At 40.9% G+C, this 12,075-nt stretch overlaps 1 pseudogene across 1 annotated transcript; it reads left to right on the top strand.

Annotated features, from left to right (window-relative positions):
- The first annotated feature begins 7,787 nt into the window (after positions 1–7,787).
- On the top strand, positions 7,788–8,253 carry LOC306658299 (protein MANBAL-like; annotated as a pseudogene). The gene has a single exon. The product of its transcript is annotated as a protein MANBAL-like (transcript).
- Positions 8,254–12,075: the final 3,822 nt, after the last annotated feature.

Below are 12,075 nucleotides of genomic sequence, written 5' to 3'. Positions count from 1 at the left end.
CCCATGCTAAGTGAAAGAAGCCAGACACAAAGGATAAATGTTTATGATTCTGCTTAAATGAGGCACCTAGTGAAAGAAGTGCAAGAAGCCATAGTCCAAAGCTAATCACCAGAGAAGTTCTGTTTTATTATAAAAATGCACACACTTATATAGGGCCGGGAAGAGGCTGATTGGTTGGGGCATGAAACGGGGTGAGAGTTGATTGGGACAGCCTTGTTGCTGGGGGGCGGGGTGATGGCTGATTGGGTGAGCCTGGTTGCTAGGGGTCTGGGCAGGATGTCGAGCACCAATTGGGTGTTTGCGTCGGCAGGAAGAAGTTATGAGGAGTAAAATCAGGAAGAGAAGCTTGGCCAGTGCCATGTTGGCACCTAAGGGGGGTGGGGGAGTGACCTTATACCTAGACTGGTCTAATGTGTAGAGGCGGAAAGTAGAATGGAGATTACCAGGCACTGGGGGCAGGGGTTCAGTAGCTACTGTTTAATGGCTATAGAGCTTCAGATGAAAAAGTTTTAGACATGAATGGTGATGATGGCAATGTGAATGGACGCAAGGGCACTGCACTGTACATTCATAAAAGGTTAAAGTGGTCATTTTGTGTTTTGTGTAAAATGGTAATTTTGTGTTTAATCTTGACACACACACACACACACACACACACACACACACACACACACACACACAAAAATCCCAGTGGGCAGAAGGCTCCAGCATGAAAATGATGGTAAGCTTGGAGCAGGCCTAATCTCTCACAATCCTTTAACAGATTCCCAGTGCCTACCTTCATAGCAGGAGTGTGGTGGGTGAGGGTGCTGATGGCCCTTGGCAAGCTCCCAGGGTCGAGAAGTGTGTGGCAGCTGCACAGCCCCAAGGGCGTGGTGTTTCCTGAGCCTGTTGGTAGGGTCCACCATCTGGCACACAGTGCTCAGGGTTCCCAATGTCTGCTGAATACCTTTTGAATTTGAGTGAATCTGGGGATGCTAAGCATAAAAATCTCCGGGTTAAAGAGCTGTTCTCTTTCATCATTGCTTTTGGCTTTTAACTTGGTTTCTGTCCTGGATAAGGCAATGCTTTTTGTCTTAGGTCAACTTAACAGACATCATTTTAGGCACATTCTCCTAGTTACAATGAGGGGATTAATAAAGGCCATCTGAATCAGGTGCCTGGTGATTTTTAAAAGATGTAGACTAGGTCCTTTTATGCTAAGTGGTACTCAATAGGATTGCTTAGGGATCTAGAAAATTTGTAAAGAAGAAGAAAGTCAAGGTGCAGAACTGAATTGGGTTAAACTTCAGACCTAAAGTATTAGGACTCAGAATTACATGGATAATGACATTAATCTCTTCCTGTTTGTATCATTTTCAATGTTGTACAGCTTTGCTTGCACAACTGCTCTTGTCCCTGAGATCCTCACCATAAACCTATGAAGCAGGCAGAGCCGAGGTTTCATCTAGTCCATACACGAGGAAATTGCTAATGCGCTAGTTCCTTAGGCCCACAGTACCCTCAGGACCTGGTTTTTCCACCCCAGCTTCGAACATGATAGGCTTTCCATAAGTTTTTGCCTGGTGGCTCAGGGAATGTACAGAAAACTTCCAGGTAAGCACTTGAGGTCCAGTAGGAAGGAGTGGAGTCCGGGATTCCTTCTGAGTTCTTTTTTCTATAACAACCCCCTTGATATAAACAACCATGTTTCCTGCCAAATTCCTTTGGCGAATCTGTCCACCGGTGAGGTGAAATATGTCTTAGCCGATCAGCCTTTAGTTTGGTGGGCTGAATGCCTCAGTGGTTTCCTCATAAGTAAAAGGAGCACATCTCCGCAGGAAGCTGGCGCAGTTAGGATGCTCCTATCTGCCGCTCTGGACCACGTGGCCTCTCACAACCCCTCCTTCTCTACCCAGCTCTCTGGCACTCCAGCTTCTGTCACCCTTTGCTGTCCGGATCAGGTGATTCCCTCCCTGCCTTCTAGACTTGCTGCAGTGGGCTAGACTTCTTTTATCGCATGACTTTCTATCACTATCTTATCAGGCAACCCCACTCCTGTTCCATCCTTCCAGGCCTCCCTGCAGGTCCCGTCGGATGCCTGGGTCGCTGGCTGCCCCTCCCCCGCCCCCCTGCTCCCATTCACACAGCTTCTCTCATTCCCCTTCTCTCTATCGCAGTCTGCTCTGTTTCCTATTAGGGGAGCGTGCATTTTAAATGTCTCGGCAGCGTCTGTCTCCGTGGCCACAGTGCCTCTGCTCCCACCATCCCCCAGCCCCTTTCCTGAGTCAGACACTAGAGCAGGGAGCATCAATTTACAGTTGCTGGCCAGATACCAGATGTTCTGGGTGGAAGCAAATTGTCATAGAAAATGTTTGTCATTTCAGATAAAGATCAATGCTAAAAGTGGTAAGGATGGAAAGGAACAAAAAGGAGCTGCAGTTTTTATTGCTGTTATCATAATTAATAACAGTCTCAGGCAGTCCCCCACCCCTTTATCCTCATCCGGTTAGAAATGATTATAAACTTTCTTTCTGAAGCTTCCCTGATAGACAGTCTTCATTCCATCCTGACATGCCACAGTAATGTGGAGGGGAACAGATTTTAACTTGATAATGGAGAAAAGTGACAGGTAATACAGATCGAATATCCCTTATCTGAAGTGCTTGGGACCAAAAATGTTTCAGAGTTTGGGTATTTTTGGATTTTGGAATATTTGAATATGCACGATGAGATATTTTAGAGATGAGGCCCAAGTCTAACCATGAAATTCATTTATGTTTCTAATACATATATCCTGAAGGCCATTTTGTACAATATTTTAAATTATTTTTTAAGAATGTTATACATGAAATAAAGTTTCATAGTGTGAACTTAAGTTGGTCCTCAAAAAGTTTGGGGTCTTGGAGAATTTTTAATTTTTAATTTCCCGATTAGAGATGCTAAGCTGAATCTCTCAGAGAAACATCTGTTTCAATGAAAAGGTGTCATAGACTATTAGAGATGGAAAATGAAAGGAAATGCTGAAAGAATCTCATTTAACCTCTTAATTTTGGAGGTGATGAGACTGAGACTGAAGTTCATTAAAGATAATGTAACTGGCTCAAGCTCCCCCAGCAAGATTGGAGAGTGTTGCTTACACTAAAGCAGTTCTTGGAGGATCACAAGGATGACAGCATGCTAAAGACATTGGCAGACAATAGGTTGAACTCTGGTTAGTACAGCAGATTCCTATCCTGCTTAGCCAAACAAATTTATTTTCTCCAGATATTTAGAATTAGTGTTTTGCAGAATATGCTTTCAGAAAATCTGTCTGAATATGAAAAATACAGACCACAACCTCTAGTCACTTAGAGGTCTTTAAAGGATATATTTATACCCAAATAAAGATACTTTGAAAATACCCGGAAAATATATATTTTGGTAGTGGGGATTGAACCCAGAGGCACTTAAGCACTGAGATACATCCCCAGCTCTTTTTGTTTTTTATTTGAGTCAGGAGCTTGCTAAGTTGCTGAGGCTGACCTTGAACTTGCAATCCTCTTGCTTCAGCCTAGCAAGTTGCTGGAATTACAGATATGTGCCACCATGCCCAGCCTGGAGATATTCTTGAAATAATTTCAGGGAGCTTATAGCAAATGACTGTACTGCCTTTCTACATTCTTTGGAGATGGTTACTGGAGACATGAAACACTCACATTGAGTTGGGGATTTATGTGACCTTTGTTGATTCCATCCTCAAAGGGGGAAAACAACCTTATTTATTGTGGATTACCCAAATAAATGCTGCCTTACAACGCAAACACTCACATTTGCTCAGTCTATCTTGGAACTTCACTGGGACTCAATAAAGAAGATTGATGATCCAGTAAACTAATTCACTCATAAGTAAGGAACATGTTGTGCCCACAGGTGGCATTTTAGTCATGTGATAGCTTGTTACAGAGTTTAGAGACTGTTGCTCATCTATAGTGTGTAGGTGACTGCCTACTTATGTATGACCCACTTATGTATTGATGATTGAGGAAATAATGTGAACAAGTGAATTCTTTAGTTTTTTAACACCGTGGACTCAAAGGAAAGAGCCAGGCAAGAAATAAGTCAGAGAGAGCAACAGTTCCCATATTTCAGGAGTGAAGGTGCTTCTCCAATGCCTCAGAACTCTGGCCCACAGGATAGGTATGGCACAACTCTCACATTACCTCAGAGGTGGCAAGGGAGAGGAACAGAGAGGGTTCAAAAAGGAAAGGGGAGCAAAGGTAACCAGCTCTGAAGTCTCGGTAGTATAAAAAGCCCATTCAGGTGTTCGGTATGTGAATGAATGAAGGAGGAAAAGCAGGGAGAGAGGAATAAATGAATGATCCTTTAGGATACCACTGCATTCTAGCACATAAAGTACAGCATGGCAGGGGTAGAGCAGAGTGTGACAGATCATCTGGGTGCATGAGAGATCATGGATCTTCTAATAAGCTTATACAGATATTCTTAGTTTATACGTGTAAATTTTGTTCCAGTTTAGCTCATTGTCCTCATTTAATCCACAGAACCTGTAGCAACAAGAGAATGCATTCTAAAGCAAAGCAAACAGAACACCTTGAACATTTTAAATGGCACTAAGTCGAAATGTGCCTTTTTCTCTCACTTTCTAGTTAATTTAATAGCAGATAACCTTAAAGATATCAATTGAAATCAGTTTTTCTCAAAAGTGTTACTTGATACATCAAAATAAACTGGGTTGACATCTCAAAGCATTTGTGTTTTCCCTCCCTGTCTTCCGGGACACCATGTCAGAATGTGAGGGCCATGGACATGGGTTTAGGGAAGTCCCCAGTTACCAGGTATGCTGATGATTCCGTTTTAGAGTCACTTGTTGGGGATTTGTCTCCAACTTAGGTTCAAACAAAAGATCATGGGATTTGGAGTCACCTTGGAGTAGTTTTACAACATGGGAAAATTTATGAACTCTTTGAGTCTCAGTTTCTTTCTTTTCTTTCTTTCTTCTTTTATTTATTTACCTTTTTTGAGGGGGGGAAATGAGGCTAACAACAGCTACACTTGGAAGGCTGTAGATTAATGTGATTGAAAATGTCAGGCAAGTACCTGGCACATGGTACCGTGCTCAATAAATGTTAATTTTCTCCTGCTTCTAAATTTAAAATCATAGTCATAAACCGGTGCTCAGGACAATGATCTGAACTCAGCAAATCCTCAGACATTAAAGAATGATTCAGCATAACTCCTCGTTGTGGCATAAAAATATGCTATTGTATTTTATAAAGAATTTTAGCCTCAAGTGTGGAAACTAAGAGGGTCTTTGGGTTAAACTCTCATTTGACTAGAAAGTGAAATCAAGCAGACTAGATTTCTTCAAAAATACTGATTGGTTGACATATTTTTATAGATATTGACCAGCACCCAGAAGAACCACCTAAGAGAACAGTTTGACTCAGGAAAGGCTAAAGGTCTGTGCATAACATTAAGGTTCTCCAGGATTAATCCCTTCCATGCACGTGTGCTTCTTTTTAGAAAAGTCAGCATTTTAAGAGTTGAACTGTAATGCAAATGTATTTCAGGAAGAAGGGGAGGGTGGAGAAGGATGCTCACTGGGAAAAAAAAAAAAAAATTCAATCCTTCATTTCTTTTCATAGCAATCTCCCTAGAGAGCCAATAATTAACTGGTCGACTTAAAGATGCTGAGTGGTACAAGTGGATGGAGTATAGAAACTTAAAATATCACTATTGCTAATTAAATGCTGATTGAAAATGAAGAGCATTTCTTTACCACGGTCTATCTTGTACCTGCCCCACCGGCTCACGTCTTGCCAAGTCTTTGAACTCTGGCTCCGATTACTTTGGACTGAATACATTGGGGCTCTTCTTTCATCTTGATGCTTCTATAGGTGCTGCCTACTTCTCTGAGAGGTCCCCACTTCTTCCTTGTGAATTTCTAATTGGTTTTCAAGATTCAGCTCAGATCCCTCTCCTCTTAAAGTATTCCCTGCAGGTCCCCAGACTGGGATTGTGGTTTCTTTTTGAGCACCCTGTACAAACCTCTGTCATGCCAATTATCATGTTGTGCTACAATTATTTGTTCCCTTGTGAGTGTTTCCTACTAGGAGACATCAGTTCAATACATATTTGTAAGATTCATTTATCCTACAAATATTTATTAAGCACCTACTATGTGCCATGCCCTTTTCTAGGTTTGGAAGATATGACAGGGAAGAATACTATGTCCCTGCTTCCTGTCAGCCATACTAATGGCTCTTTTGGTACTTAGACTTTTTTTCATTTATCTGGGATTTTGTGCATTGTTTCTTTCTAGTAGTGGCCTCTACCCCCATGCCAATTTTCATGTAATTTCACCAACCTTCAAAATTCAGCAATAATTATCACGTGTTCTGTTTTCTTCAACCTTCCCCTATCCTTACACTTCCCCCCAAAGTTGGGCCTAAAACTGAGTGGAACTCAAACTTGAGCCCTGACCCCAATCCTAACTTAATCCAGTTCTCACTGCAGTGCTAACTGTGTCTTCAGCTGGATCCTGGGCCTAACTCTGACACCAGCACAGACCTTAGCCCTGACCCAACCTTGACTATATCAGCTAGCGGAGAATCCACGCGTGTGACACTCGTAGCTCTCAGGGAGGTGCTGGGTGAAGTCCAACATCCCAGCCCTGGGCTGCGGCCAGTGGGCTGTGCTCCTCGGTAGGCAGCTGTGCTGTGATCATCAGGATCGGCAGGGCAGCCAGTTTGAGAGAAATCTACCCAGACCTCTTACTTTTTAATCTGTGTATGTTGGGTAATTTACTAAATCTCTTTTTGTCTCAATAATGTTTTCTGTAAAAGGAAAGAAAATTAAATTTTGTCACAGGTTTTCAACGAACCTACCATGATCAAAATAGCAAAGAACATGCTAGGCCCTTGGAAGTTTAGCTGAGTTTGCCTCCTGATGAGCTGGGTTCCCCCTGAGGCCTTGGTCTTCTCTTGGAACTTTCAGGGGTCCTACTCTCAGTGAGCATTCCACATTAGAAACCTAGTATGTTTTATATGGAGCTAATGTTATCCTGGAAACCTGGTATGATGATACTTTATTCAAGTGAAGATGTTAGTGCTTTGTTTCTTACAACCAAATAGAATTTTGAAATCAAAAATTTATTTTCTACAGTATAAATTTTGATGAACTCTAGCAAAAACAAATGACCCTAATACTTTAGGATTTTAACATGAAAAGCATGGAAACTATATTTTAATTTGGGATAAAATTATTGCTACAGTGTTTAGGATACAGTGTGCTCTATCCCCACACTAGAGATAGGTTTATTACAATCTCAGTATTGACATTCAGGTTGCACATATTTCTTGTGGGAGTTACTTCTAGGTATTTTATGATTTTGTTTTTGTTACTATTGGCAATGGGGTCATTGTCCCATGTGCCTTCTAACTGCCATGCTTTTATACAGTAAGCTGTGGCTATCATTTTAGTAATCTATCTTATTGATTTCAACAGTTTTTCATTTAGTCCTTTTGGACTTCCTAAGAATTTAATCAGGTCACCTGAAAACAACAAACTGTACTCCTCATTCAGTAACTATGCCTTGTAGCTAGGTGCTGTGGTGCACATCCATATAATCCTAGTGACAGGAGGCTGAGGAGGAAGGATGACAAGTTCCAGGTCAGCCTCGGCAACTTAGACTCATCTTAAAACAAAAAGATAACAAGGGCTGGGGAGAGTGGTGTGGCAACCCGGGAGAAATTGGCTGTGAAGAGCAGAGAATCAGAGACCTCAAGCAGCAGGTGGCGTGGGCCATGGCCTCCGACCTAGACTTCTCACCTTCTAAAATGCCGAGCCTATCTTCCTGGAGCACATCCTACAGTATGGACTCATCCTGGGGGCCATCTTCCAGTTAATCTGTGTGTTGGCCATCATCGTACCCATTCCTAAGTTCCAGCAGGTGGAGACAGAACTATCTGAGCCCTGAGGTACAGAGGTGTCAAAGAAGCCCAAGGCTGCTGTTCCTTCTGCCAATGAGAGGCTCAAGAAAGAGACCAAGAAGAAGTCGCAGAAGTGGAGGAGACAGGAAGGCCTTGTGGGCAGCCCACCCAGCAACCAACATCCTGTTTCCTTTCTCCATACCAGGTTCATGGTCTAAGGTGGCTGATGCCCTGTGACCACAGAGGGCTGGACAGTCATGGCAGTCCCCAAGCTCCAACTGGACAGACTGCCACTTCCTTTTCCTGCTGCTTCAGTGGTGGTTTAGAGTCCAGAGTACTGAAAGGCTCTGTGAGCAAGCCCTGCCCTGGGAGGGCTGCTCAGAAGCCAGGACAGCTCATAGCTATGTTTTCATATGTAATCGTCAGGTCCAGACGGCAGACCCCCACCTGTGGATTCACACTGCGTTTTGGAGTCATTACTAATGTGGACAGACTCGCCCTCTTCCATTGCTTATGAACTGCAGATCTCCTCCCACTTACTTAGCACCTTCATTTCTGCTGCGTGGATGGAACCAGGCCTCATCTGTGTGCTTAGTTCAGGACACTGTGGCCATGCAATGATAGTCTCTCCTTAGCTGCAACAACCAGGTCTCGAAGATGCCTGGTGCAAGAGCCAAAGGAAGACTTGGGGTCAGAAGAACACCTGGGTTCTCCTCTAGCATGTGGAAATGACTTGGCTAAATGATTATATATTTCTTGAGCGTAAACATTCTGAGCTGAAATAGCCTGCTTGTGAATTTCAGATCGACCTCTTTTCAACCCTTCCTAACACATTCAAGGTGTGACTTTTACTTGTACCTCCCTCTCCCTGTCAGTTCTTTCATTCCCTGACTGTTAAGGAAACATTATTTGGGGAAGTAGAGGTCAGTAAACTGCTCTGCACACTGGAAAAAAAAAAAAAAAAAAAGAACTGGGGATGTGGTTCAGTGGTACAGCACCCCTGAGTTCAGTCCCTAGTCCCCATACTGCCCCAAACAAACAAACAAACAAACAAACATAACACCTTGAATTTCTGTTTCATATCTTTGGAGTTAATCAGAACTTCCAGGAGAACATTAAATAATAATGGCAATCGTGGGCATCCTTATATCATTACTGATTTTAATGGAAATTGTTCTTGTTTGCCATTAAGGATGATGTTGACCATTCTTTGTTATTATTTCCTAACTTTATTGCATGTGACTAGACAGGAAAGTTGTGTGACCTTCACTTTTAGAATTACTGTTGTGTCTGTGTGTATGCATGCACACACCTGCATGATGCCGTGCAGATTTTGGAGATGATTTTGAGAATGCTCTAAAAGATGGCGTATGCTATGTTTATAAGTGTCAATATTGTCTAGTTGCTTTTACTAACTTTATTTATCCAAATTCTCCATGTCATTACTTCTTATCTAATTGAACTATCACATTTACATAAATCTGTGTTCACATTACACACATGTAAACTTGTGATCTAGTCAGTTTCTCCCTCCATTTCTAGCAGGTTTTACTATACATTATTTGATATTAGGTTAATTAATGCATAAAGGGATTAATTACTACTGTATCTTCATTGTGCCAATTTCCAGTTTATCAACAGAAATAATAAAGGTAGTGAATAATATAAACTTAGTCTATTTCCCCTACTTAATTGCTTTCGTCTTGAAGCCTACTTTGCCAAAATTAATATTATCTCTCCTACTTTTCATTTTATTCTATTTAATAACCCTTGGCCCTTCCTTTTATTTTTAACTTCAACACTTTTAAGTATGGTTCTTCAAGGTGACAGATATTTGGATTTAATTTTTTACTTCCATTTGAGAATCTTTGCGTCCCAATAAGGGGATTTAAATCACTTATATTTATTGTCACATAGAACATTTTGTTAATTTCTGTTCTATTTAATTTATTCCTCCCTTCCCCTGTTTGCAGCTTTCTCTTGGTGTATCAAATTGATCTTTCTGCTATTCTGCTGGTTGGTGATATGATTTTTTTATTACCCAGTGCCTGACAGCCTAAAATTCAGAGTAGATGGAACACACGAAACTATAATTCTCAGCTTGCATGGACACTAGAACTTTCTTTATTTCTTTCCTTGTCTTTTTGGTTTTACTAGTAGGACTGGTTTTACTAGTTGATATAATGAAACACCACTACATAGTGGTTTTGTGGTAGTTATATCATCTAATGAGCGCAGAAACATCAGTAGCAAAAGAAAATGGGTATTTCCATGTGTTAGGGATTTTTTTTTTTTTTTTTTTTTGTTTAAACTAGTAGAAAGATAGTGTGGAAGTGACATCTTCCTACCTATTCCCCTGAACATGTGGGCCTTTCATTTTATTATTTTTGGAGTATAGCAGTCATGGGCCACTTAATCACAGGCTTCTGTTCAATATCACAGACAGTTTGTAGAACTTCCTACCAGAGTTGTGAGTGATTGATTCTTAGTTGTCAGTATTTGTAAGACATCTTATCTTCTTTTATGTCTTAAGTAGGGGAAGATTGGAAAGGGGTTCATTAGAGACTCCTAGGTGGAGACCTTGAATTTGGAGGTCTGCCATTCTTTTAATTGGCAAGGCCCCTAGAGGAGCTAATTATTACACTTTAGGCTTTTAGGTCTGCAGCCTTTGGTCCTGGATCCCGATGAGATTTGTGGGTATTATTCTTCATGTGGGAAAATATTAACAATATGATCAATAACTAGTACATACCCTAAATAGCAAACATTAACATAACAACATATTAAATTGGATAGGATAGCCATGTGGTTTAGGGCATACATTTTAGACCAGAGTACAAACTCAGATTAGTCACTTACTAGCTTTTTGTACCAACCTCAGGTAAGTTACTTAACAGTTCAGCTTTTAATCTGCAAAATGAAAATCCTTCATATGGCTATTGTGGGAGCAAAAGGATGGGAAGCAAGTGAAGCAGCCAGTAGAGGGCCTGGCTCACGGGTGTTCAAATATTTGTTATGTTATTACTATTTGTAATATTATAGGAAACACTCTCATAGTGTCCTAATGTAATTTTTTGGCAGGTACTGGGGATTGAACTCAGGGGTACTCGACCACTGAGCCACATCCCCATCCCTATTTTATATTATATTTAGAGACAGGATCTCACTGAGTTGCTTAGTGCCTCGCTTTTGCTGAGGTTAGCTTTGAATTCTCGATCCTCCTGCCTCAGCCAAGGAGATATTGTTATGATGTTTTTTCTAAACTGATACCTACAGTAAGCAGTTAAATTTGAGAGTTAGCTGTACCTCGGCCATGTTCTATCTCCCAAGAGATCAAGAGGTCACTGATGTTCCAAGAAAACGATCAAGTAAAGGTTGTTGAGCTGAACTGGACAGGTGACAACTCCAAGTAGAGAAAGCACACTTGTAACTCAGCATGACTTCCATTTACACAAGAATTCTTCCAAGTCCTTCATACTGAGCAATTATCTAGGGACGTGGAATCTGTATTCTGAGAAGGGAGCATGCTTGCTCAGATGAAGTTTATCACAAAATGTGTGATTTCCACAGTGCAGGATGAAGCTATTATTAATTGGATATTCTTCCATAAATTCTCTGTTTTAGAGAAAGTGTCTTAGCCACATGGCACTTGTGTTGCTCAAACTGAGTAGACAGGGCAGATTAATGTAACAAATTAGGAAAACAATTTCTTTGCCTTCAAATCCAAATATGCCATCTTGAAAGAATCAGTTTGTTAGATGTTCTTTTTTTTTATATATATTTTTAGTTGTAGATAGACACAATACCTTTATTTTTTAATTTATTTTTATGCAGTGCTGAGGATTGAACCCAGAGCCTCAAACGTGCTAGGCAAGTGCTCTGTCACTGGGCCTTGTTAGATGTTCTTTAACTGCCTATTTTCTTAGACTCTTGAATATCAATATTCAAATTATCAATAGTTAACAAAATAATGATAATGAGATCAACAATGAAAATAATTACAACCTTAGTAATGGTTGGCTTTTATTAAGTACGCGACATGTGCCAGGCATTTTCTCAATGATTTATAGTCACAATTTAATCTTCATGGCAATCCATGAGGCAGGTGCTACTAACATTGGTTCACTTTATAGATGAGCAGATTAAACAACTTGCCTAAGAT

The sequence above is a fragment of the Sciurus vulgaris genome (assembly GCF_902686455.1).
Source record: "Sciurus vulgaris genome assembly, chromosome: 1".
Taxonomy (NCBI): domain Eukaryota; kingdom Metazoa; phylum Chordata; class Mammalia; order Rodentia; family Sciuridae; genus Sciurus; species Sciurus vulgaris.
The sequence above is the reverse complement of the archived record's forward strand: the minus strand, read 5'-3'. Positions and strand labels throughout refer to the sequence as shown.